We start from the raw sequence: 25,444 nt of genomic DNA on the forward strand, positions 1-25,444 counted from the left end.
GCTTGGTTCTCTTGTGAAATCTGGATTCCTTTGCCAAGGCAATTGCACCAGTATTGTCACAAAAAAATTTCATTGGACCCGATGCACTAGGTATGACACCTAGATCGGATATGAACTCCTTCATCCAGACTCCTTTATTTGCTGCTTCCGAAGCAGCTATGTATTCCGCTTCACACGTAGATCCCGCCACGACGCTTTGTTTAGAACTGCACCAACTGACAGCTCCACTGTTTAATGTAAACACGTATCCGGTTTGCGATTTAGAATCGTCCGGATTAGTGTCAAAGCTTGCATCAACGTAACCATTTACGATGAGCTCTTTGTCACCTCCATAAACGAGAAACATATCCTTAGTCCTTTTCAGGTATTTCAGGATGTTCTTGACCGCTGTCTAGTGATCCACTCCTGGATTACTTTGGTACCTCCCTGCTAGACTTATAGCAAGGCACACATCAGGTCTGGTACACAGCATTGCATACATGATAGAGCCTATGGCTGAAGCATAGGGAACATCTTTCATTTTCTCTCTATCTTCTGCAGTGGTCGGGCATTGAGTCTTACTCAACTTCACACCTTGTAACACAGGCAAGAACGCTTTCTTTGCTTGATCCATTTTGAACTTCTTCAAAACTTTGTCAAGGTATGTGCTTTGTGAAAGTCCAATTAAGCGTCTTGATCTATCTCTATAGATCTTAATGCCTAATATGTAAGCAGCTTCACCGAGGTCTTTCATTGAAAAACTCTTATTCAAGTATCCCTTTATGCTATCCGGAAATTCGATATTATTTCCAATTAGTAATATGTCATCCACATATAATATCAGAAATGCTACAGAGCTCCCACTCACTTTCTTGTAAATACAGGCTTCTCCAAAAGTTTGTATAAAACCAAATGCTTTGATCACACTATCAAAGCGTTTATTCCAACTCCGAGAGGCTTGCGCCAGTCCATAAATGGATCGCTGGAGCTTGCACACTTTGTTAGATCCCTTTGGATCGACAAAACCTTCTGGTTGCATCATATACAACTCTTCTTGCAGAAATCCATTCAGGAATGCAGTTTTGACATCCATTTGCCAAATTTCATAATCATAAAATGCGGCAATTGCTAACATGATTCGGACAGACTTAAGCATCGCTACGGGTGAGAAGGTCTCATCGTAGTCAATCCCTTGAACTTGTCGAAAACCTTTTGCAACAAGTCAAGCATTGTAGACAGTAACATTACCGTCAGCGTCAGTCTTCTTCTTGAAGATCCATTTATTCTCAATTGCTGGCCGATCATCGGGCAAGTCAACCAAAGCCCACACTTTGTTCTCATACATGGATCCCATCTCAGATTTCATGGCTTCAAGCCATTTCGCGGAATCTGGGCTCACCATCGCTTCTTCATAGTTCGTAGGTTCATCATGATCTAGTAGCATGACTTCCAGAACAGGATTACCGTACCACTCTGGTGCGGATCTTACTCTGTTTGATCTACGATGTTCAGTAGCAACTTGATCTGAAGTTCTATGATCATCATCATTAACTTCCTCACTAATTGGTTTAGGTGTCACAGAAACCGGTTTCTGTGATGTACTACTTTCCAATAAGGGAGCAGGTACAGTTACCTCATCAAGTTCTACTTTCCTCCCACTCACTTCTTTCGAGAGAAACTCCTTCTCTAGAAAGGATCCATTTTTAGCAACGAATGTCTTGCCTTCGGATCTGTGATAGAAAGTGTACCCAATAGTCTTCTTTGGGTATCCTATGAAGACACATTTCTCCGATTTGGGTTCAAGCTTATCAGGTTGAAGCTTTTTCACATAAGCATCACAGCCCCAAACTTTAAGAAACGACAACTTTGGTTTCTTGCCAAACCATAGTTCATAAGGCGTCGTCTCAACGGATTTGGATGGTGCCCTATTTAACGTGAATGCGGCCGTCTCTAAAGCATAACCCCAAAACGATAGCGGTAAATCTGTAAGAGACATCATAAATCGCACCATATCAAGTAAAGTATGATTACGACGTTCGGACACACCATTACGTTGTGGTGTTCCGGGTGGCGTGAGCTGCGAAACTATTCCGCATTGTTTCAAATGTAGACCAAACTCGTAACTCAAATATTCTCCTCCACAATCAGATCGTAGAAACTTTATTTTCTTGTTACGATGATTTTCAACTTCACTCTGAAATTCTTTGAACTTTTCAAATGTTTCAGACTTATGCTTCATTAAGTAGATATACCCATATCTGCTTAAATCATCTGTGAAGGTGAGAAAATAACGATATCCGCCATGAGCCTCAACATTCATTGGACCACATACATCTGTATGTATGATTTTCAACAAATCTGTTGCTCTCTCCATAGTACCGGAGAACGGCGTTTTAGTCATCTTGCCCATGAGGCACGGTTCGCAAGTACCAAGTGATTCATAATCAAGTGGTTCCAAAAGTCCATCAGTATGGAGTTTCTTCATGCACTTTACACCGATATGACCTAAACGGCAGTGCTACAAATAAGTTGCACTATCATTATCAACTCTGCATCTTTTGGTTTCAACATTATGAATATGTGTATCACTACTATCGAGATTCATCAAAAATAGACCACTCTTCAAGGGTGCATGACCATAAAAGATATTACTCATATAAATAGAACAACCATTATTCTCTGATTTAAATGAATAACCGTCTCGCATCAAACAAGATCCAGATATAATGTTCATGTCAATGCTGGCACCAAATAACAATTATTTAGGTCTAATACTAATCCCGAAGGTAGATGTAGAGGTAGCGTGCCGACCGCGATCACATCGACTTTGGAACCATTTCCCATGCGCATCGTCACCTCGTCCTTTGCCAGTGTTCGCTTAATCCGTAGTCCCTGTTTCGAGTTGCAAATATTAGCAACAGAACCAGTATCAAATACCCAGGTGCTACTGTGAGCTCTAATAAGGTACACATCAATAACATGTATATCACATATACCTTTGTTCACCTTGCCATCCTTCTTATCCGCCAAATACTTGGGGCAGTTCCGCTTCCAGTGACCAGTCTGCTTGCAGTAGAAGCACTCAGTTTCAGGCTTAGGTCCAGACTTGGGTTTCTTCTCCTGAGCAGCAACTTGCTTGCTGTTCTTCTTGAAGTTCCCCTTCTTCTTCCCTTTGCCCTTTTTCTTGAAACTAGTGGTCTTGTTGACCATCAACACTTGATGCTCCTTCTTGATTTCTACCTCTGCAGCCTTTAGCATTGCGAAGAGCTCGGGAATTGTCTTATCCATCCCTTGCATATTATAGTTCATCACGAAGCTCTTGTAGCTTGGTGGAAGTGATTGGAGAATTCTGTCAATGATGCTATCATCCGGAAGATTAACTCCCAGTTGAATCAAGTGATCATAATACCCAGACATCTTGAGTATATGCTCACTGACAGAACTATTCTCCTCCATCTTGCAGCTATAGAATTTATTGGAGACTTCATATCTCTCAATCCGGGCATTCTGCTGGAATATTAACTTCAACTCCTGGAACATCTCATATGCCCCATGACGTTCAAAACGTCGTTGAAGTCCCGGTTCTAAGCCGTAAAGCATGGCACATTGAACTATCGAGTAGTCATCAGCTTTGTTCTGCCAGACGTTCTTAACGTCGTCAGTTGCATCAGCAGCAGGCCTGGCACCCAGCGGTGCTTCCAGGACGTAACTCTTCTATGCAGCAATGAGGATAATCCTCAAGTTACGGACCTAGTCCGTGTAATTGCTACCATCATCTTTCAACTTTGCTTTCTCAAGGAACGCATTAAAATTCAACGGAACAACAGCACGGGCCATCTATCTACAATCAACATAAACAAGCAAGATACTATCAGGGACTAAGTTCATGATAAATTTAAGTTCAATTAATCATACTACTTAAGAACTCCCACTTAGATAGACATCCCTCTAATCATCTAAGTGATCACGTGATCCAAATCAACTAAACCATAACCGATTATCACGTGATATGGAGTAGTTTTCAATGGTGAACATCGCTATGTTGATCATATCTACTATATGATTCACGCTCGACCTTTCGGTCTCAGTGTTCCGAGGCCATATCTGCATATGCTAGGCTCATCAAGTTTAACCTGAGTATTCTGCGTGTGCAAAACTGGCTTGCACCCGTTGTAGATGGACGTAGAGCTTATCACACCCGATCATCACGTGGTGTCTGGGCACGACGAACTTTGGCAACGGTGCATACTCAGGGAGAACACTTTTTATCTTGAAATTTAGTGAGAGATCATCTTATAATGCTACCGTCAATCAAAGCAAGATAAGATGCATAAAAGATAAACATCACATGTAATCAATATAAGTGATATGATATGGCCATCATCATCTTGTGCTTGTGATCTCCATCTCCGAAGCACCGTCATGATCACCATCGTCACCGGCGCGACACCTTGATCTCCATCATAGCATCGTTGTCGTCTCGCTAATCTTATGCTTCTACGACTATCACTACCGCTTAGTGATAAAGTAAAGCATTACAGGGCGATTTTATTGCATACAATAAAGCGACAACCATATGGCTCCTGCCAGTTGCCGATAACTTGGTTACAAAACATGATCATCTCATACAATAAAATTTAGCATCATGCCTTGACCATATCACATCACAACATGCCCTGGAAAAACAAGTTAGACGTCCTCTACTTTGTTTGTTGCAAGTTTTACGTGGCTGCTACGGGCTTAAGCAAGAACCAATCTTACCTACGCATCAAAACCACAACGATAGTTTGTCAAGTTGGTGCTATTTTAACCTTCGCAAGGACCCGGCGTAGCCACACTCGGTTCAACTAAAGTTGGAGAAACTGACACCCGCCAGCCACCTGTGTGCAAAGCACGGCGGTAGAACCAGTCTCGCGTAAGCGTACGCGTAATGTCGGTCCGGGCCGCTTCATCCAACAATACCGCCGAACCAAAGTATGACATGGTAAGCAGTATGACTTATATCGCCCACAACTCACTTGTGTTCTACTCGTGCATATAACATCAAACCATAAAACCTAGGCTCGGATGCCACTGTTGGGGAACGTAGTAATTTCAAATTTTTCCTATGCACACGCAAGATCATGGTGATGCATAGAAACGAGAGGGGAGATTGTTGTCTACGTACCCTCATAGACCGAAGCGGAAGCGTTGACACAACGTAGAGGAAGTAGTCGTACGTCTTCCCGGTCCAACCGATCCAAGCACTGTTACTCCGGCACCTCCGAGTTCTTGGCACACGTTCAGCTCGATGACGCTCCCCGGGCTCCGATCCAGCAAAGCTTCGGGGAGGAGTTCCGTCAGCACGACGGCGTGGTGACGATCTTGATGTTCAATCGTCGCAGGGCTTCGCCTAAGCACCGCTACAATATGACCAAGGTGGAATATGGTGGAGGGGGGAACCGCACACGGCTAAGGAACGATCACGAAGATCAACTTGTCTGTTCTAGGGTGCCCCCTGCCCCCGTATATAAAGGAGCCAAGGGGAGGGGGTGGCCGGCCAAGGAGGGCGCGCCAAGGGGGAGTCCTACTCCCACCGGGAGTAGGACTCCCTTCTTTCCTAGTTGGAGAAGGAGAAGTGGGAAAGAGGAGGAAGAGGGAAAGGAAAGGGGGGGGGGGGCGCCGCCCCCCTCTCCTTGTCCTATTCGGACTAGGGAGGGGAGGGGCGCGCGGCCACCTCTTGCCTCCTTTCCTCTTCTCCCTTAGGGCCCATGTAGGCCCAATAACCCCCGGGGGGGTTCCGGTAACCCCCCGGTACTCCGGTAAAATCCCGATTTCACCCGGAACGATTCCAATATCCAAATATAGGCTTCCAATATATCGATCTTTATGTCTCGACCATTTCGAGACTCCTCGTCATGTCCATGATCACATCCGTGACTCCGAACAACCTTCGGTACATCAAAATACATAAACTCATAATGAAACTATCATCGTAACATTAAGCGTGCGGACCCTACGGTTCGAGAACAATGTAGACATGACCGAGACACGTCTCCCGTCAATAACCAATAGCGGAACCTGGATGCTCATATTGGTTCCTACATATTCTACGAAGATCTTTATCGGTCAGACCGCATAACAACATACGTTATTCCCTTTGTCATCGGTATGGTACTTGCCCGAGATTCGATCGTCGGTATCTCAATACCTAGTTTAATCTCGTTATCGGGAAGTCTCTTTACTCATTCCGTAATACATCATCTCACAACTAACTCATTAGTTGCAATGCTTGCAAGGCTTATGTGATGTGCATTACCGAGAGGGCCCAGAGATACCTCTCCGACAATCGGAGTGACAAATCCTAATCTCGAAATACGCCAACCCAACATGTACCTTTGGAGACACCTGTAGAGCACCTTTATAATCACCCAGTTACGTTGTGACGTTTGGTAGCACACAAAGTGTTCCTCCGGCAAACGGGAGTTGCATAATCTCATAGTCATAGGAACATGTATAAGTCATGAAGAAAGCAATAGCAACATACTAAACGATCGGGTGCTAAGCTAATGGAATGGGTCATGTCAATCAGATCATTCACCTAATGATGTGATCCCGTTAATCAAATAACAACTCTTTGTCCATGGTTAGGAAACATAACCATCTTTGATTAACGAGCTAGTCAAGTAGAGGCATACTAGTGACACTCTGTTTGTCTATGTATTCACACATGTATTATGTTTCCAGTTAATACAATTCTAGCATGAATAATAAACATTTATCATGATATAAGGAAATAAATAATAACTTTATTATTGCCTCTAGGGCATATTTCCTTCAGGCGCCCCCACCTCTCCAAGTTACGTGAGATGGGGTGGGAGGGGCGCTCAGCCCCTTAGTGGGCTGATGTGCCCCCTCCCCTTGGCCCATAAGGGCCCGCAACGCTTGCCGGGGCCTCCGAAACCTCTTTCGGACACGCTGGTCGTCACCCGGTACCCCCGGAACAATTCCAGACTCCAATACCCTTGTCCAATATATCGATCTTCACCTCCGGACCATTACGGAACTCCTCGTCATGTCTGGGATCTCACCCGGGACTCCGAACAACCTTTGGTAACCACATACTATTTCCCATAACAACTCTAGCGTCACCGAACCTTAAGTGTGTAGACCCTACGGGTTCGGGAACCATGCAGACATGACCGAGACATCTCTCCGGACAATAACCAATAGCAGGATCTGGATACCCATATTGCCTCCCACATGTTCCACGATGATATCATCGGATGAACCACGATGTCGGGGATTCAATCAATCCCGTATACAATTCCCTTTGTCTATCGGTATGTTACTTGCCCGAGATTCGATCGTCGGTATCCCGATACCTTGTTCAATCTCGTTACCGGCAAGTCTCTTTACTCGTTCCGTAACACATCATCCCGTGATCAACTCCTTGGTCACATTGTGCACATTATGATGATGTCCTACCGAGTGGGCCCACAGATACCTCTCCGTTTACACGGAGTGACAAATCCCAGTCTCGATTCGTGCCAACCCAACAGACACTTTTGGAGAATGGATCTCCCTAGGGAAAATCCTAGGGAGACTTGCCCCCCAAGCCAAGCAGGTGGAGGCTTGCCTCCCAAGCCAGGTGGAGGCGCCCCCCCCCCCCCCCCCCCCCCCCCCCCCCCTGGGAAAGGGTTTGGGGGGCACACCACCCCTTAGTGGGTGGGCTGGTTTGCCCCTTCCCCTTTGGCCCATGAGGCCCTCCCACACTTGCCGGGGCTCCCGAAACACCTTTCGGTCATGCTGGCCATAGCCTGATACCCCCGGAACACTTCCGGACTCCAATACCCTTCGTCCAATATATCGATCTTCACCTGGACCATTCCGGAACTCCTCGTGATGTCCGGGATCTCATCCGGGACTCCGAACACTTCGGTAACCACATACTATTTCCCATAACAACTCTAGCGTCACCGAACCTTAAGTGTGTAGACCCTACGGGTTCGGAACCATGCAGACATGACCGAGACACCTCTCCGGCCAATAAAATAACCAACAGCGGGATCTGGATACCCATGTTGGCTCCCACATGTTCCACGATGATCTCATCGGATGAACCACGATGTCGGGGATTCAATCAATCCCGTATTCAATTCCCTTTGTCTATCGGTATGTTACTTGCCCGAGATTCGATCGTCGGTATCCCCATACCTCGTTCAATCTCGTTACCGGCAAGTCTCTTTACTCGTTCCATAACGCATGATCCCATGGCTAACTCATTAGTCACATTGAGCTCATTATGATGATGCATTACCGAGTGTGCCCAGAGATACCTCTCCGTCACACGGAGTGACAAATCCCAGTCTCGATTCGTGCCAACTCAACAGACACTTTCAGAGATACCCGTAGTGTGCCTTTATAGCCACCCAGTTATGTTGTGACGTTTGGCACACCCAAAGCATTCCTACGATATCCGGGAGTTGCACAATCTCATGGTCTAAGGAAATGATACTTGACATTAGAAAAGCTTTAGCAGACGAACTATACGATCTTGTGCTATGCTTAGGATTGGGTCTTGTCCATCACATCATTCTCCTAATGATGTGATCCCGTTATCAACAACATCCAATGTCCATGGTCAGGAAACCATAACCATCTATTGATCAACGAGCTAGTCAACTAGAGGCTTACTAGGGACATGTTGTGGTCTATGTATTCAGACATGTATTACGGTTTCCAGTTAATACAATTATAGCATGAACAAGGAAATACAATAATAACCATTTTATTATTGCCTCTAGGGCATATTTCCAATAGTCTCCCACTTGCACTAGAGTCAATAATCTAGTTCACATCATTATGTGATTGTAATGAATCCAACACCCATGGGGTTTGTTCATATCTCGCCTGCGAAAGAGGTTTATTAGTTAATGGGTATGAATCTTTCAGATCCATGTGTGCTTTACAAATCTCTATGTCATCTTGTAGATGCAGCTACCACGCGCTACTTGGACCTATTCCAAATAACTGCTCTACTATACGAATCCGGTTTACTACTCAGAGTCATCCGGATTAGTGTCAAAGTTTGCATCGACGTAACCCTTTATGATGAACTCTTTTACCACCTCCATAATAGAGAAAATTCCTTAGTCCACTAGTTACTAAGGATAAGTTGGACCGCTGTCATGTGATCCATTCCTAGATCACTGATGTCTACTACACAACCTTCTTCTTGTAGACGTTATTGGGCCTCCAAGTGCAGAGGTTTGTAGGGCAGTAGCAAATTTCCCTCAAGCGGATGACCTAAGGTTTATCAATCCGTAGGAGGCGTAGGATGAAGATGGTCTCTCTCAAGCAACCCTGCAACCAAATAACAAAGAGTCTCTTGTGTCCCCAACACACGCAACACAATGGTAAATTGTATAGGTGCACTAGTTCGGCGAAGAGATGGTGATACAAGTGGTATATGGATAGTAGATAATAGTTTTTGTAATCTGAAAATATAAAAACAGCAAGGCAGCAAGTGATAAAAGTGAGCGTAAACGATATTGCAATGCGTTGAAAGAAGGCCTAGGGTTCATACTTTCGCTAGTGTAAGTTCCCTCAACAATACTAACATAATTGGATCACATAACTATCCCTCAACATGCAACAAAGAGTCACTCCAAAGTCACTAATAGCGGAGAACGAACGAAGAGATTATGGTAGGGTACGAAACCACCTCAAAGTTATTCTTTCCAATCAATCCGTTGTGCTATTCCTATAAGTGTCACAAACAGCCCTAGAGTTCGTACTAGAATAACACCTTAAGACACAAATCAACCAAAACCCTAATGTCACCTAGATACTCCAATGTCACCTCAAGTACCCGTGGGTATGATTATACGATATGCATCACACAATCTCAGATTCATCTATTCAACCAACACAAATGTCCTTAAAGTGTGCCCCAAAGTTCCTACCGGAGAATCACGACAAAAACGTGCGCCAACCCCTATGCATAGGTTCATGGGCGGAACCCGCAAGTTGGTCACCAAAACATACATCAAGTGGCACGTGGTATCCCATTTTCACCACAGATATCCACGGCAAAACATACATCAAGAGTTCTCAAATCTTTAAAGACTCAATCCGATAAGATTACTTCAAAGGGGAAACTCAATTCATTACAAGAGAGAAGAGGGGGAGGAGAAACATAAGATCCAACTATAATAGCAAAGCTCGCGATACATCAAGATCATGTCACCTCAAGAACACGAGAGAGAGAGAGATCAAACACATAGCTACTGGTACATACCCTCAGCCCCGAGGGAGAACTACTCCCTCCTCGTCAGGGAGAGCACCGGGATGATGAAGATGGCCACCGGAGAAGGATTGCCCCCTCCGGCAGTGTGCCGGAACGGGTCTATATTGGTTTTCGGTGGCTACGGAGGCTTCTGGCGGCGGAAGTCCCGATCTATTATGCGTTCCGGAAGTTTTAGGTCACGTAGGTATATATGGGTGCAGGAGGTACGTCAGGGGAGCCACGAGGGCCCCACGAGACAGGGGGCGTGCCCTAGGGGGGGGCGCCCCACCCTCGTGAGCACCTCGTTCCTTCCTTGACGTGGGGTCCAAGTCCATCAGGTGTGTTTCCTTCCAAAAATAACTTCTCCAGTTGATTTCGTTCCGTTTCGACTCCGTCTGATATTCCTATTCTTCAAAACACTGAAATAGGCATAAAACAGCACATCTGGGTTGGGCCTCCAGTTAATAGGTTAGTTCCAAAAATAATATAAAAGTGGATAATAAAGCCCAATATTGCCCAAAACAGTAGATAATATAGCATGGAGCAATCAAAAATTATAGATACGTTGGAGACGTATCAATCACTCTTGTACCCCTTTGATACGTCTCCAACGTATCTATAATTTTTGATTGCTCCATGCTACGTCTTGAGCTTGCGTTGGTTTTCCCTGAAGAGGAAGGTATGATGCGGCAGAGTAGCGTAAGTATTTCCCTCAGTTTTTTAGAACCAAGGTATCAATCTAGTAGGAGGCCACGGTCAAGTCCTTCGTACCTGCACAAAACGATAGCTACTCGCAACCAACGCAATTAGGGGTTGTCAATCCCTTCACGGTCACTTACGAGAGTGAGATCTGATAGATATAATATTTTTGGTATTTTTGGTATAAAGATGCAAAGTAAAAAGTAAAGGCAAAGTAAAAAAGCAAAGCAAGATTAAAGTGATCGAGATTGATATGATGAGAATAGACCCAGGGGCCATAGGTTTCACTAGTAGCTTGTCTCAAGAGCATAAGTATTCTACGGTGGGTGAACAAATTACTGTTGAGCAATTGACAGAATTGAGCATAGTTACGAGAATATCTAGGCATAATCATGTATATAGGCATCACGTCCGTGACAAGTAGACCGAAATGATTCTGCATCTACTACTATTACTCCACTCATCGACCGCTATCTAGCATGCATCTAGAGTATTAAGTTAAAAACAGAGTAATGCCTTAAGCAAGATGACATGATGTAGAGAGATAAATTCATTCAATATGAAATAAACCCCATCTTGTTATCCTCGATGGCAACAATGCAATACGTGCCTTGCTGCCCCTTCTGTCACTGGGAAAGGACACTGCAAGATCGAACCGAAAGCTAAGCACTTCTCCCATGGCAAGAACTACCAATCTAGTTGGCCAAACCAAACAGATAATTCGAAGAGTCTTGCAAAGATAACCAATCATACATAAAAGAATTCAGAGAAGATTCAAATATTATTCATAGATAGACTTGATCATAAACCCACAATTCATCGGTCTCAACAAACACACCGCAAAAAGAAGATTACATCGAATAGATCTCCACAAGAGAGGGGGAGAACTTTTTATTGAGATTCAAAGAGAGAGAAGAAGCCATCTAGCTACTAACTATGGACCTGAAGGTCTGAGGTAAACTACTCACACTTCATCGGAGAGGCCATGATGATGTAGAAGCCCTACATGATGACGGCCCTCTCCCGGCCGAGCTCCGGAACAGGCCCCAAGATGGGATCTCGTGGATACAGAAAGTTGCGGCGGCGGAATTAGGTTTTTGTCTCCTGTTCTGATCGTTTGGGGGTACGTAGGTATATATAGGAGGAAGCAGTACGTCGGAGGAGCACCGAGGGCCCACAAGGCAGGGGGCGCGCCCTAGGGGGGGCGCCCCCACCCTCGTGACCGCCTCTTTTGTTCCTTGGAGCAGGGTCCAAGTCTCCTGGATCACGTTCGGTGAGAAAATCACGTTCCCGAAGGTTTTATTTCGTTTGGACTCCGTTTGATATTCCGTTTCTTCGAAACACTGAAATAGGAAAAAAAAACAGCAATTCTGGGCTGGGCCTCCGGTTAATAGGTTAGTCCCAAAAATAATATAAAAGTGGAAAATAAATCCCAATATAGTCCAAAACAGTAGATAATATAGCATGGAGCAATCAAAAATTATAGATACGTTGGAGACGTATCAGGCATCCCCAAGCTTAATTCCTGCTCGTCCTCGAGTAGGTAAATGATAAAAAGAGAATTTTTGATGCGGAGTGCTACTTGGCATAATTTCAATGCAAATCTTATTAATTGTGGTATGAATATTCAGATTAGAAAGATTCAAGACAAAAGTTTATATTGACATAAAAAATAATAATACTTCAAGCATACTAACAAAGCAATTATGTCTTCTCAAAATAACATGGCCAAAGAAAGTTATCCCTACAAAATCATATAGTCTGGTTATGCTCTGTCTTCACCACACAAAATATTTAAATCATGCACAACCCCGATGACAAGCCAAGCAATTGTTTCATACTCTAACTTTTTCAAAACTTTTTCAATCTTCATGCAATACATGAGCGTGAGCCATGGATATAGCAATATAGGTGTTATAGAATGCTGGTTGTGGAGAAGACAAAAAAGGAGAAGATAGTCTCACATTAACTAGGCGTATCAATGGGCTATGGAGATGCCCATCAATAGATATCAATGTGAGTGAGTAGGGATTGCCATGCAACGGATGCACTAGAGCTATAAGTATATGAAAGCTCAAAAAGAAACTAAGTGGGTGTGCATCCAACTTGCTTGCTCATGAAGACCTAGGGCAATTTGAGGAAGCCCATCATTGGAATATACAAGCCAAGTTCTATAATGAAAAATTCCCACTAGTATATGAAAGTGATAACATGAGAGACTCTCTACTATGAAGATCATGGTGCTACTTTGAAGCACAAGTGTGGTAAAAGGATAGTAACATTGTCCCTTCTCTCTTTTTCTCTCATCATCATTTTTTTATTATTTGGGCCTTTTTTTATGGCTTCTTTTTATTTGGGCTTCTTTGGCCTCTTTTATTTTATTTATTTTTCGTCCGGAGTCTCATCCCGACTTATGGGGGAATCATAGTCTCCATCATTCTTTCCTCACTGGGACAATGCTCTAATAATGATGATCATCACACTTTTATTTTTCTTATAACTCAACAATTACAACTAGATACTTAGAACAAAATATGACTCTATGTGAATGCATCCGGCGGTGTACCGGGATATGCAATATGACAATGATGAATGTGTCATGATGAACTAGATGGTGGAAAGTTGCATGGCAATATATCTCGGAATGGCTATGGAAATGCCATAATAGGTAGGTATGGTGGCTGTTTTGAGGAAGGTATATGGTAGGTGTATGATACCGGCGGAAAGTGCGCGGTATTAGAGAGGCTAGCAAAGGTGGAAGGGTGAGAGTGCGTATAATCCATGGACTCAACATTAGTCATAAAGAACTCATATACTTATTGCCAAAATCTAGAAGTTATCAAAGCAAAGTATTACGCGCATGCTCCTAGGGGGATAGATTGGTAGGAAAAGACCATCGCTCGTCCCCGACCGCCACTCATAAGGAAGACAATCAATAAATAAATCATGCTCCGACTTCATCACATAATGGTTCACCATACGTGCATGCTACGGGAATCACAAACTTTAACACAAGTATTCTTTAAATTCACAACTACTCAACTAGCATGACTTTTAATATTATGACCTCCATATCTCAAAACAATTATCATGCTTCAATCTTTTCTTAGTATTCAACACACTCAAAAGAAAGTTTCACAAATCTTGAATACCAAGCATATTATTATTAAGCAAATTACCATGCTATTAAGAGACTCTCAAAATAATTTAAGTGAAGCATGAGAGATCAATAGTTTCTTTAAAACAAATCCACCACCGTGCTCTAAAAGATCTAGGTGAAGCACATAGAGCAAAATTATAACGCTCAAAAGATATAAGTGAAGCACATAGAGCAAAACTACTTAGCTCAAAAGATATAAGTGAAGCACATAGAGTATTCTATCTAATTTTAATTCATGTATGGCTCTCTCAAAAGGTGTGTACAGCAAGTATTATTGTGGCATACTAAGACACAAAGACACAAATAATACAAGACGCTCCAAGCAAAACACATATCATGTTGGTGAATAAAAATATAGCTCCAAGTAAATTACCGATGGAAGTGGACGAAAGAGGGGATGCCTTCCGGGGCATCCCCAAGCTTTGACTTTTTGGTGTCCTTGGATTATCTTGAGGGTTCCATGGGCATACCCAAGCTTAGGCTCTTGCCACTCCTTGTTCCATGATCCATCAAAAGAATTCACCCAAAACTTGAAAACTTCACAACACAAAACTCAAAATAGAAAACTCGTGAGCTCCGTTAGCGAAAGAAAACAAAAGAACACTTCAAGGTACTGCAATGAACTCATTATTTATTTATATTGGTGTTAAACCTACTTTATTCCAACTTATCTATGGATTATAAACTATTTTACTAACCATAGATTCATCAAAATAAGCAAACAACACACGAAAACAGAATCTGTCAAAAACAGAACAGTCTGTAGTAATCTGTAGCTAGCGCAAGATCTGGAACCCCAAAAATTATAAAATAAATTTCAGGACGTGAGGAATTTATCTATTAATCATCTTAAAAAATAATTAACTAAATATCACTCTTCAAATAAAAATGACAGCAGTTCTTGTGAGCGCTAAAGTTTCTGTTTTTTACAGCAAGTTCAACAAGACTTTCCCCAAGTCTTCCCAACGGTTCTACCTGGCACAAACACTAATTAAACACAAAAAACACAATTAAAACAGAGGCTAAATAATTTATTTATTAAATAACAGCAAGGAAAAATACTGGGATGTCTCCCAACAAGCGCTTTTCTTTAAAGCCTTATAGCTAGGCATTGATAATTTTAATGCTACTCACATGAAAGACAAGAATTGAAGCACAAAAGGAGCATCATAAAGCATGTGACAAACACATCTAAGTCTAACATACTTCCTATGCATAGGAATCTTATAGGCAAACAAATTATCAAGGCAAGCAAAAACTAGCATATGCAAGGAAGAGGAAAGAAACAATAGCAATCTCAACATAACGAGAGGTAATTTAGTAACATGAAAAATTTCTACCACCATATTTTGCTCTCTCATAGTAATTACATGTAGGATCATAAGAAAATTCAACAATATAGCTATCACATAAAATATTTTCAAAACAATCCACATGCATGCAAAGTTGACACTCTTCCAAAATAGTGGGATTAACATTAACTAAAGTCATGACCTTCCCAAACGCACTTTTATCAAAAACTTCATAAGATTGAACATTCTCTAAATATGTGGGATCTAAATTTGACATTATTCCAAATCCACTTTCAATATTATTGCAAACATTATAATCAATCTCATATTCATCATGGGGTTTAAATAAATTTTCAAGATCAAAAGAAGAATCACCCCAATCATGATCATTGCAACAAGTAGAGGACATAGCAAAACTAGCATCCCCAAGCTTAGGGTTTTGCATATTATTAGCACAATTGACATCAAGATAATTTATAATAAAATCATTGCAATCATGCTTTTTATTCAAAGATCTATCGTGAAGCACTTCATCACAATTTTCAGATTTACGGATTTCAGGCAAAAGCTTATAAAGATAATCTAGTGCATCCAAATCACTAGGAATTGGTTCATCATAATTGGATCTCTTAAAAAGATTGGCAAGCGGATGAGGATCCATAGATCTTAGGTTCTCTGTTTAGTAATAAATAAACAAATATTCTAACCATACGAGCAAACAAGAAGCAAGCGGACAAAAACGGGGCAAATAGAGAAAGAGAGGGAGGAGAAGGAGAAAGAGAGGGCGAATAAAATGGCAAGGGTGAAGTGGTGGAGAGGAAAATGAGAGGCAAATGGCAACTAATGTAATGTGAGAGATAGGGATTATGATGGGTACTTGGTAAGTTGACTTTTTGCGTAGACTCCCCTGCAACGGCGCCAGAAATGGCTCGTTGTCGGGAGTCAAATCTTGACTTGCGCGAACCTCCCCGGCAATGGCGCCAGAAATCCTTCTTGCTATGTCTTGAGCTTGCGTTGATTTTCCCCGAAGAGGAAGGGATGATGCAGCAGAGTAGCGTAAGTATTTCCCTCAGTTTTTGAGAACCAACGTATCAATCCAGTAGGAGGCCACACTCAAGTCCCTCGTACCTGCACAAAACTATAACTACTTGCAACCAACGCGATTAGGGGTTGTCAATCCCTTCATGGTCACTTACAAGAGTGAGATCTGATAGATATAATATTTTTGGTATAAAGATGCAAAGTAAAAAGTAAAGGTAAAGTAAAAATCAAAGCAAGATTAAAGTGATGGAGATTCATATGATGAGAATAGACCCGGGGGCCATAGGTTTCACTAGTAGCTTCTCTCAAGAGCATAAGTATTCTACGGTGGGTGAACAAATTACTGTTGATCAATTGACAGAATTGAGCATAGTTATGAGAATATCTAGGCATGATCATGTATATAGGCATCACGTCCATGACAAGTAGACCGAAACGATTCTGCATCTACTACTATTACTCCACTCATCAACCGCTATCCAGCATGCATCTAGAGTATTAAGTTAAAAACAGAGTAACGCCTTAAGCAAGATGACATGATGTAGAGAGATAAATTCATGCAATATGAACTAAACCCCATCTTGTTATCCTCGATGGCAACGATACAATACGTGCCTTGCTGCCCCTTCTGTCACTGGGAAAGGACACCACAAGATCGAACCCAAAGCTAAGCACTTCTCCCATGGCAAGAACTACCAATCTAGTTGGCCAAACCAAACGGATAATTCGAAGAGACTTGCAAAGATAACCAATAATACATAAAAGAATTCAGAGAAGATTCAAATATTATTCATAGATAGACTTGATCATAAATCCACAATTCATCGGTCTCAACAAACACACCGCAAAAAGAAGATTACATCGAATAGATCTCCACAAGAGAGGGGGAGAACTTTGTATTGAGATTCAAAGAGAGAGAAGGAGCCATACAGCCACTAACTATGGACCCGAAGGTCTGAGGTAAACTACTCACACTTCATCAGAGAGGCTATGATGATGTAGAAGCCCTCTGTGATGACGGCCCTCTCCCGGCGGAGCTCCAGAACAGGCCCCAAGATGGGATGTCGTGGATACAGAAAGTTGCGGCGGCGGAATTAGGTTTTTGGCTCCTGTTCTGATCGTTTGGGGGTACGTAGGTATATATAGGAGGAAGGAGTACGCCGAAGGAGCACCGAGGGGCCCACAAGGCAGGGGAGCGCGCCCTAGGGGGGGCGCGCCCCCCACCCTCGTGACCGCCTGTTTTGTTCCTTGGAGCAGGGTCCAAGTCTCCTGGATCACGTTCGGTGAGAAAATCACGTTCCCGAAGATTTTATTCCGTTTGGACTCCGTTTGATATTCCGTTTCTTCAAAACACTGAAATAGGCAAAAAAAACAACAATTCTGGGTTGGGCCTCCGGTTAATAGGTTAGTCCCAAAAATAATATAAAAGTGGAAAATAAAGCCCAATACAATCCAAAACAGTAGATAATATAGCATGGAGCAATAAAAAATTATAGATACGTTGGAGACGTATCACTCCATGCTATATTATTTACTGTTTTGAATGTTTATGGGCTTTATTATACACTTTTATATCATTTTTGGGACTAACCTATTAACCCAGAGCCCAGTGCCAGTTTCTGTTTTTGCCCTGTTTCAGGGTTTCAAAGAAAATGAAAATCAAACGGAGTCCAATTGACCTGAAACTTCATGAAACTCATTTTTGGAAGGAAAGAAGACCAGAAGACTTGGAGTGCACGTCGGGGGATCTGCGAGGACGTCACGAGGCAGGGGGGCGCGCCCTCCACCCTCGTGCCCCCCCTGACGTACTTCTTCCACCTATATATCTCCATATACCCTAAAAACATCCGTAAGCACAATAGATCGGGAGTTCCGCCGCCAGAAGCCTCCGTAGCCATCGAAAGCCAATCTAGACCCGTTCCGGCACCCTGCCGGAGGGGGCAATCCCTCTCCGGTGTCCATCTTCATCATCCCGGTGCTCTCCATGACGAGGAGGGAGTAGTTCTCCCTCGGGCTAAGGGTATGTACCAGTAGCTATGTGTTTGATCTCTCTCTCTCTCTCTCTCTCGTGTTCTTGATTTGGCACAATCTTGATGTATCGCGAGCTTTGCTATTATATTTGGATCCTATGATGTTTCTTCCCCCCTCTACTCTCTTGTAATGAATTGAGTTTCCCCTTTGAAGTTATCTTATCGGATTGAGTCTTTATAGATTTGAGAACACTTGATGTATGACTTGTCATGCGTATCTGTGGTGACAATGGGATACCACATGATTCACTTGATGTATGTTTTGGTGATCAACTTGCGGGTTCCGCCCATGAACCTATGCATAGGGGTTGGCACACGTTTTCGTCGTGATTCTCCGGTAGGAACTTTGGGTCACTCTTTGAGGTCCTTTGTGTTGGTTGAATAGATGAATATGAGATTGTGTGACGCATATCGTATAATCATACCCACGGATACTTGATGTGACATTGGAGTATCTAGGTGACATTAGGGTTTTGGTTGATTTTGTGCCTTAAGGTGTTATTCTAGTACGAACTCTAGGGCTGTTTGTGACACTTATAGGAATAGCCCAACGGATTGATTGGAAAGAATAACTTTGAGGTGGTTTCGTACCCTACCATAATCTCTTCGTTCGTTCTCCGCTATTAGTGACTTTGGAGTGACTCTTTGTTGCATGTTGAGGGATAGTTATGTGATCCAATTATGATATTATTGTTGAGAGGACTTGCACTAGTGAAAGTATGAACCCTAGGCCTTGTTTCCTAGCATTGCAATACCGTTTATGCTCACTTTTATCATTCGTTACCTTGCTGTTTTTATATTTTCAGATTACAAAAACTATTATCTACCGTCCATATACCACTTGTATCACCATCTCTTCGCCGAACTAGTGCACCTATACAATTTACCATTGTATTGGGTGTGTTGGGGACACAAGAGACTCTTTGTTATTTGGTTGTAGGGTTGCTTGAGAGAGACCATCTTCATCCTACGCCTCCTACGGATTGATAAACCTTAGGTCATCCACTTGAGGGAAATTTGCTACTGTCCTACAAACCTCTGCACTTGGAGGCCCAACAACGTCTACAAGAAGAAGGTTGTGTAGTAGACATCAAGCTCTTTTCTGGCGCCGTTGCCGGGGAGGTGAGTGCTTGAAGGTATATCTTTAGATCTTGCAATCGAGTCTTTTAGTTTCTTGTTTTATCACTAGTTTAGTTTATAAAATAAAACTATAAAAATGGAATTAAGTTTATCTCATACGCTTCACCTTTTTAATATCTTTCGTCAGTATGATGGAAAGGATAATTGTGTTCAAGTGCTAGAAGAATAAATCTATAAAATGTTTGGCACTAAATATTTGAATGATGAGCATGATTGCAATGTTGTTAGTATGAATTCCTTGAATATCCATGATACTAATGTTATGCAAAGCCACAAGCTTGGGGAAGCTATGTTTGATGGAGATGATATTTTTTGTCCCCCAAGTTTTGATGAGAATATTTATTATGATGAAAGCATGCCTCCTATTTATGATGATTATATTGATGAAAGTGGATTTGGAGAGGTTATGACTTTATTTTGTGATGAATCCACTATTCCGGAAGAGGTTCCAATTGATTATGAGAACAAAGTTGCTATCTATGATGATTATTGTGATGACCTGTATGCTATAAAGAAAAATGATAACCATGAAAATTGTCATCATGATTTTAGTTTTCAATTGGATTATGCCTCACATGATAATTATTTTCTTCAGTTTGCTCCCACTATTATTCATGAGAAGAATTTTGCTTGTGTGGAGAGTAGTAAAATTTCTATGCTTGTAGATCATGAAAAGAATGTTGGGGATCGTAGCAGAAATTTAAAATTTTCTACGCATCACCAAGATCAATCTATGGAGTAATCTAGCAATGAGGGGAAGGGGAGTGCATCTACATACCCTTGTAGATCGCTAAGCGGAAGCGTTACAAGAACGCGGATGAAGGAGTCGTACTCATAGCGATTCAAATCGCGGTTGATCCGATCTAGCGCCGAACGGACGGCGCCTCTGCGTTCAACACACGTACAGCTCGGGGACGTCTCCTCCTTCTTGATCCAGCAAGGGGAGATGAGAAGTTGAGGGAGAACTCCAGCAGCACGACGGCATGGTGGCAATGGAGCTCGTGGTTCTCCAGCAGGGCTTCGCCAAGCACTATGGAGGAGGAGGAGGTGTAGGAGGAGGGAGGGCTGCGCCAGGGAAGTGGTCATGGCTGCCCTCCCACCCCTCCACTATATATAGGGGCAAGGGGAGAGGAGGAGGCGCCCTAGGGTTTCCCCATGGGGCGGCGGCTAGGCAGAATGGATCTCCCTAGGGAAAATCCTAGGGAGACTTGCCCCCCAAGCCAAGCAGGTGGAGGCTTGCCTCCCAAGCCAGGTAGAGGCGCCCCACCACCCCCCCAAGTAACCTGGGAAAGGGTTTGGGGGGCGCACCACCCCTTAGTGGGCTGGTTTGCCCCTTCCCCTTTGGCCCATGAGGCCCTCCCACACTTGCCGGGGCTCCCGAAACACCTTTCGATCATGCTGGCCATAGCCTGATACCCCCGGAATACTTCCGGACTCCAATACCCTTCGTCTAATATATCGATCTTCACCGCTGGACCATTCCGGAACTCATCGTGATGTCCGGGATCTCATCCGGGACTCCGAACTACCTTCGGTAACCACATACTATTTCCCATAACAACTCTAGCATCACCAAACCTTAAGTGTGTAGACCCTACAGGTTCGGGAACCATGCAGACATGACCGAGACACCTCTCCGGCCAATAACCAACAGCGGGATCTGGATACCCATGTTGGCTCCCACATGTTCCACGATGATCTCATCGGATGAACCACGATGTCGGGGATTCAATCAATCCCGTATTAAATTCCCTTTGTCTATCGGTATGTTACTTGCCCGAGATTCGATCGTAGGTATCCCGATACCTTGTTCAATCTCGTTACCGGCAAGTCTCTTTACTCGTTCCGTAACACATCATCCCGTGATCAACTCCTTGGTCACATTGTGCACATTATGATGATGTCCTACCGAGTGGGCCCAGAGATACCTCTCCGTTTACACGGAGTGACAAATCCCAGTCTCGATTCGTGCCAACCCAACAGACACTTTTGGAGATACCCGTAGTGCACCTTTATAGCCACCCAGTTACGTTGTGACGTTTGGTACACCCAAAGCATTCCTACGGTATCCAGGAGTTGCACAATCTCATGATCTAAGGAAAAGATACTTGACATTTAGAAAAGCTTTAGCATACGAACTACACGATCTTGTGCTAGGCTTAGGATTGGGTCTTGTCCATCACATCATTCTCCTAATGATGTGATCCCGTTATCAGCGACATCCAATGTCCATGGTCAGGAAACCGTAACCATGTATTGATCAACGAGCTAGTCAACTAGAGGCTTACTAGGGACATGGTGTTGTCTATGTATCCACACATGTATCTGAGTTTCCTATCAATACAATTCTAGCATGGATAATAAAGGATTATCATGAATAATGAAATATAATAATAACTAATTTATTATTGCCTCTAGGGCATATTTCCAACAAAGAATGCTTTATGTGCTGGTTATATTGTTGAATTCATTCATGATGCTACTGAAAATTATTATTAGGGAGGAACATATGCTTGTAGGAATTGCAATAATATCAAGTTTCGTCTCTATGTGCTTAAAATTTTGAAGTTATGCTTGTTTTACCTTCCTATGCAAGTTGATTGTTGTTTCCATAAGTTGTTTGCTCACAAAATCCCTATGCATGGGAAGTGGGTTATACTTAAATGTGCTAGTCATATTCTTCATGATGCTCTCTTTATGTTACAATTCTTATCTTTTATGTGAGCATCATTGAAATCTTCATGCCTAGCTAGGGGCGTTAAACGATAGCGCTTGTTGGGAGGCAACCCAATTTTATTTTTGTTGCTTGCTTTTTGATCCTGTTTAGTAATAAATAATTCATCTAGACTCTGTTTAGATGTGGTTTTATGCTTTTAATTAGTGTTTGTGCCAAGTAGAACCTTTGGGAAGACTTGGGTGAAGTCTTTATGATCATGCTGTAAAAAACAGAAACTTTAGCGCTCACGAGAATTGCTGCCATTTTTATTTGGAGAGTGCTATTTAGTTAATTCTTTTAGAATATGATTAATAGATAAATTCCTCAGGCCCAGCAATTTATTTGAGAATTTTATGAGTTCCAGAAGTATACGTTTGATCCAGATTACTACAGGCTGTTCTGTTTTTGACAGATTCTGCTTTTCGTGTGTTGTTTGCTTATTTTGATGAATCTATGACTAGTAAAATAGTTTATAAACCATAGAGAAGTTGTAATACAGTAGGTTTAACACCAATATAAATAAAGAATGAGTTCATTATAGTACCTTGAAGTGGTGATTTACTTTATTATACTAACGGAGCTTACGAGTTTTCTACTTTAAGTTTTGTGTTGTGAAGTTTTCAAGTTTTGGGTAAGGATTCGATGGACTATGGAATAAGGAGTGGTAAGAGCCTAATATGGGGGATGCCCAAGGCACCCCAAGGAAATATTCAAGGACAACCAAAATCCTAAGCTTGGGGATGCCCCGGAAGGCATCCCCTCTTTCGTCTTCGTTCATCGGTAACTTTACTTGGAGCTATATTTTTATTCACCACATGATATGTGTTTTGCTTGGAGTGTCATTTTATTTTATTTAGTTTTGCTTGCTGTTTGAATAAAATACCAAGATCTGAAATTATTAAATGTTAAAGAGTCTACACATAGTTGCATAATTATTCGACTACTCATCAATCTTCACTTAAATCTTTCGGAGTAGTTTGTCATTTGCTCTAGTGCTTCACTTATATCTTTTAGAGCATGGTGGTAGTTTTATTTTGAATAAATAGATGAACTCTCATGCTTCACTTAGATTATTTTGAGAGTCTTAAATAGCATGGTAATTTGCTTAAAATCCTAATATGCTAGGTATTCAAGAATAATAAAATTCTCTTATGAGTGTGTTGAATACTATGAGAAGTTTGATACTTGATAATTGTTTTGAGATTTGGAGATGGTAATATTAGAGTCATGATAGTGAGTATTTGTGAATTTGATAAATACTTGTGTCGAAGTTTGTGATTCCCGTAGCATGCACGTATGGTGAACCGTTATGTGATGAAGTCGGAGCATGATTTATTTATTGATTGCCTTCCTTATGAGTGGCGGTCGGGGACGAGCGATGGTCTTTTCCTACCAATCTATCCCCCTAGGAGCATGCGCGTAGTACTTTGTTTCGGTAACTAATAGATTTTTGCAATAAGTATGTGAGTTCTTTATGACTAATGTTGAGTCCATGGATTATACGCACTCTCACCCTTCCACCATTGCTAGCCTCTCTAGTACCGCGCAACTTTCACCGGTACCATAAACCCACCACATACCTTCCTCAAAACAGCCACCATACCTACCTATTATGGCATTTCCATAGCCATTCCGAGATATATTGCCATGCAACTTTCCACCGTTCCATTTATTATGACACACTCCATCATTGTCATATTGCTTAGCATGATCATGTAGTTGATATAGTATTTGTGGCAAAGTCACTGTTCATAATTCTTTCATACATGTCACTCCTGCATCATTGCACATCCCGGTACACCGCCGGAGGCATTCATATAGAGTCATATCTTGTTCTAAGTATCGAGTTGTAATTCTTGAGTTGTAAGTAAATAAAAGTGTGATGATCATCATTATTAGAGCATTGTCCCAGTGAGGAAAGGATGATGGAGTCTATGATTCCCCCGAAAGTCGGGATGAGACTCCGGATGAAAAAAAAATTAAAAGAGGCCAAAGAAGCCCAAAAAAAGAAGAGAAAAGAGGCCATAAAAAAAGAAGGCCCAAATAAAAAAATAAAAAAAATGAGAGAAAAAGAAAGAAGGGGCAATGCTACTATCCTTTTACCACACTTGTGCTTCAAAGTAGCACCATGTTCTTCATATAGAGAGTCTCTTGAGTTATCACTTTCATATACTAGTGGGAATTTTCATTATAGAACTCGGCTTGTATATTCCAATGATGGGCTTCCTCAAATGCCCGAGGTCTTCATGAGCAAGCAAGTTGTATGCACACCCACTTAGTTTCAGTTGGAGCTTTCATACACTTATAGCTCTAGTGCATCCGTTGCATGGCAATCCCTACTCACTCACATTGATATCTATTGATGGGCATCTCCATAGCCCGTTGGTACGCCTAGTTGATGTGAGACTATCTTCTCCCTTTTTGTCTTCTCCACAACCACCATTCTATTCCACCTATAGTGTTATGTCCATGGCTCACGCTCATGTATTGCGTGAAGATTGAAAAAGTTTGAGAACATAAAAAGTATGAAACAATTGCTTGGCTTGTCATCGGGGTTGTGCATGATTTAAATATTTTGTGGGGTGAAGATGGAGCATAGCCAGACTATATGATTTTGTAGGGATAGCTTTCTTTGGCCATGTTATTTTGAGAAGACATAATTGCTTAGTTAGTATGCTTGAAGTATTATTATTTCTATGTCAATATGAACTTTTGTCTTGAATCTTATGGATCTGAATATTCATACCACAATTAAGAATAATCACATTGAAATTATGCCAAGTAGCACTCCACATCAAAAATTCTGTTTTTATAATTTACCTACTCGAGGACGAGCAGGAATTAAGCTTGGGGATGTTGATACGTCTCCAATGTATCTATAATTTTTGATTGCTCCATTCTATATTATTTACTGTTTTGAATGTTTATGGGCTTTATTATACACTTTTATATCATTTTTGGGACTAACCTATTAACCCAGAGCCCAGTGCCAGTTTCTATTTACCCTGTTTTAGGGTTTTGAAGAAAAGGAAAATCAAACGGAGTCCAATTGACCTGAAACTTCACGGAACTCATTTTTGGAAGGAAAGAAGCCCAGAAGACTTGGAGTGCACGTCG

The sequence above is a fragment of the Triticum urartu genome, chromosome 5 (genome assembly GCF_003073215.2).
Source record: "Triticum urartu cultivar G1812 chromosome 5, Tu2.1, whole genome shotgun sequence".
Lineage (NCBI taxonomy): Eukaryota > Viridiplantae > Streptophyta > Magnoliopsida > Poales > Poaceae > Triticum > Triticum urartu.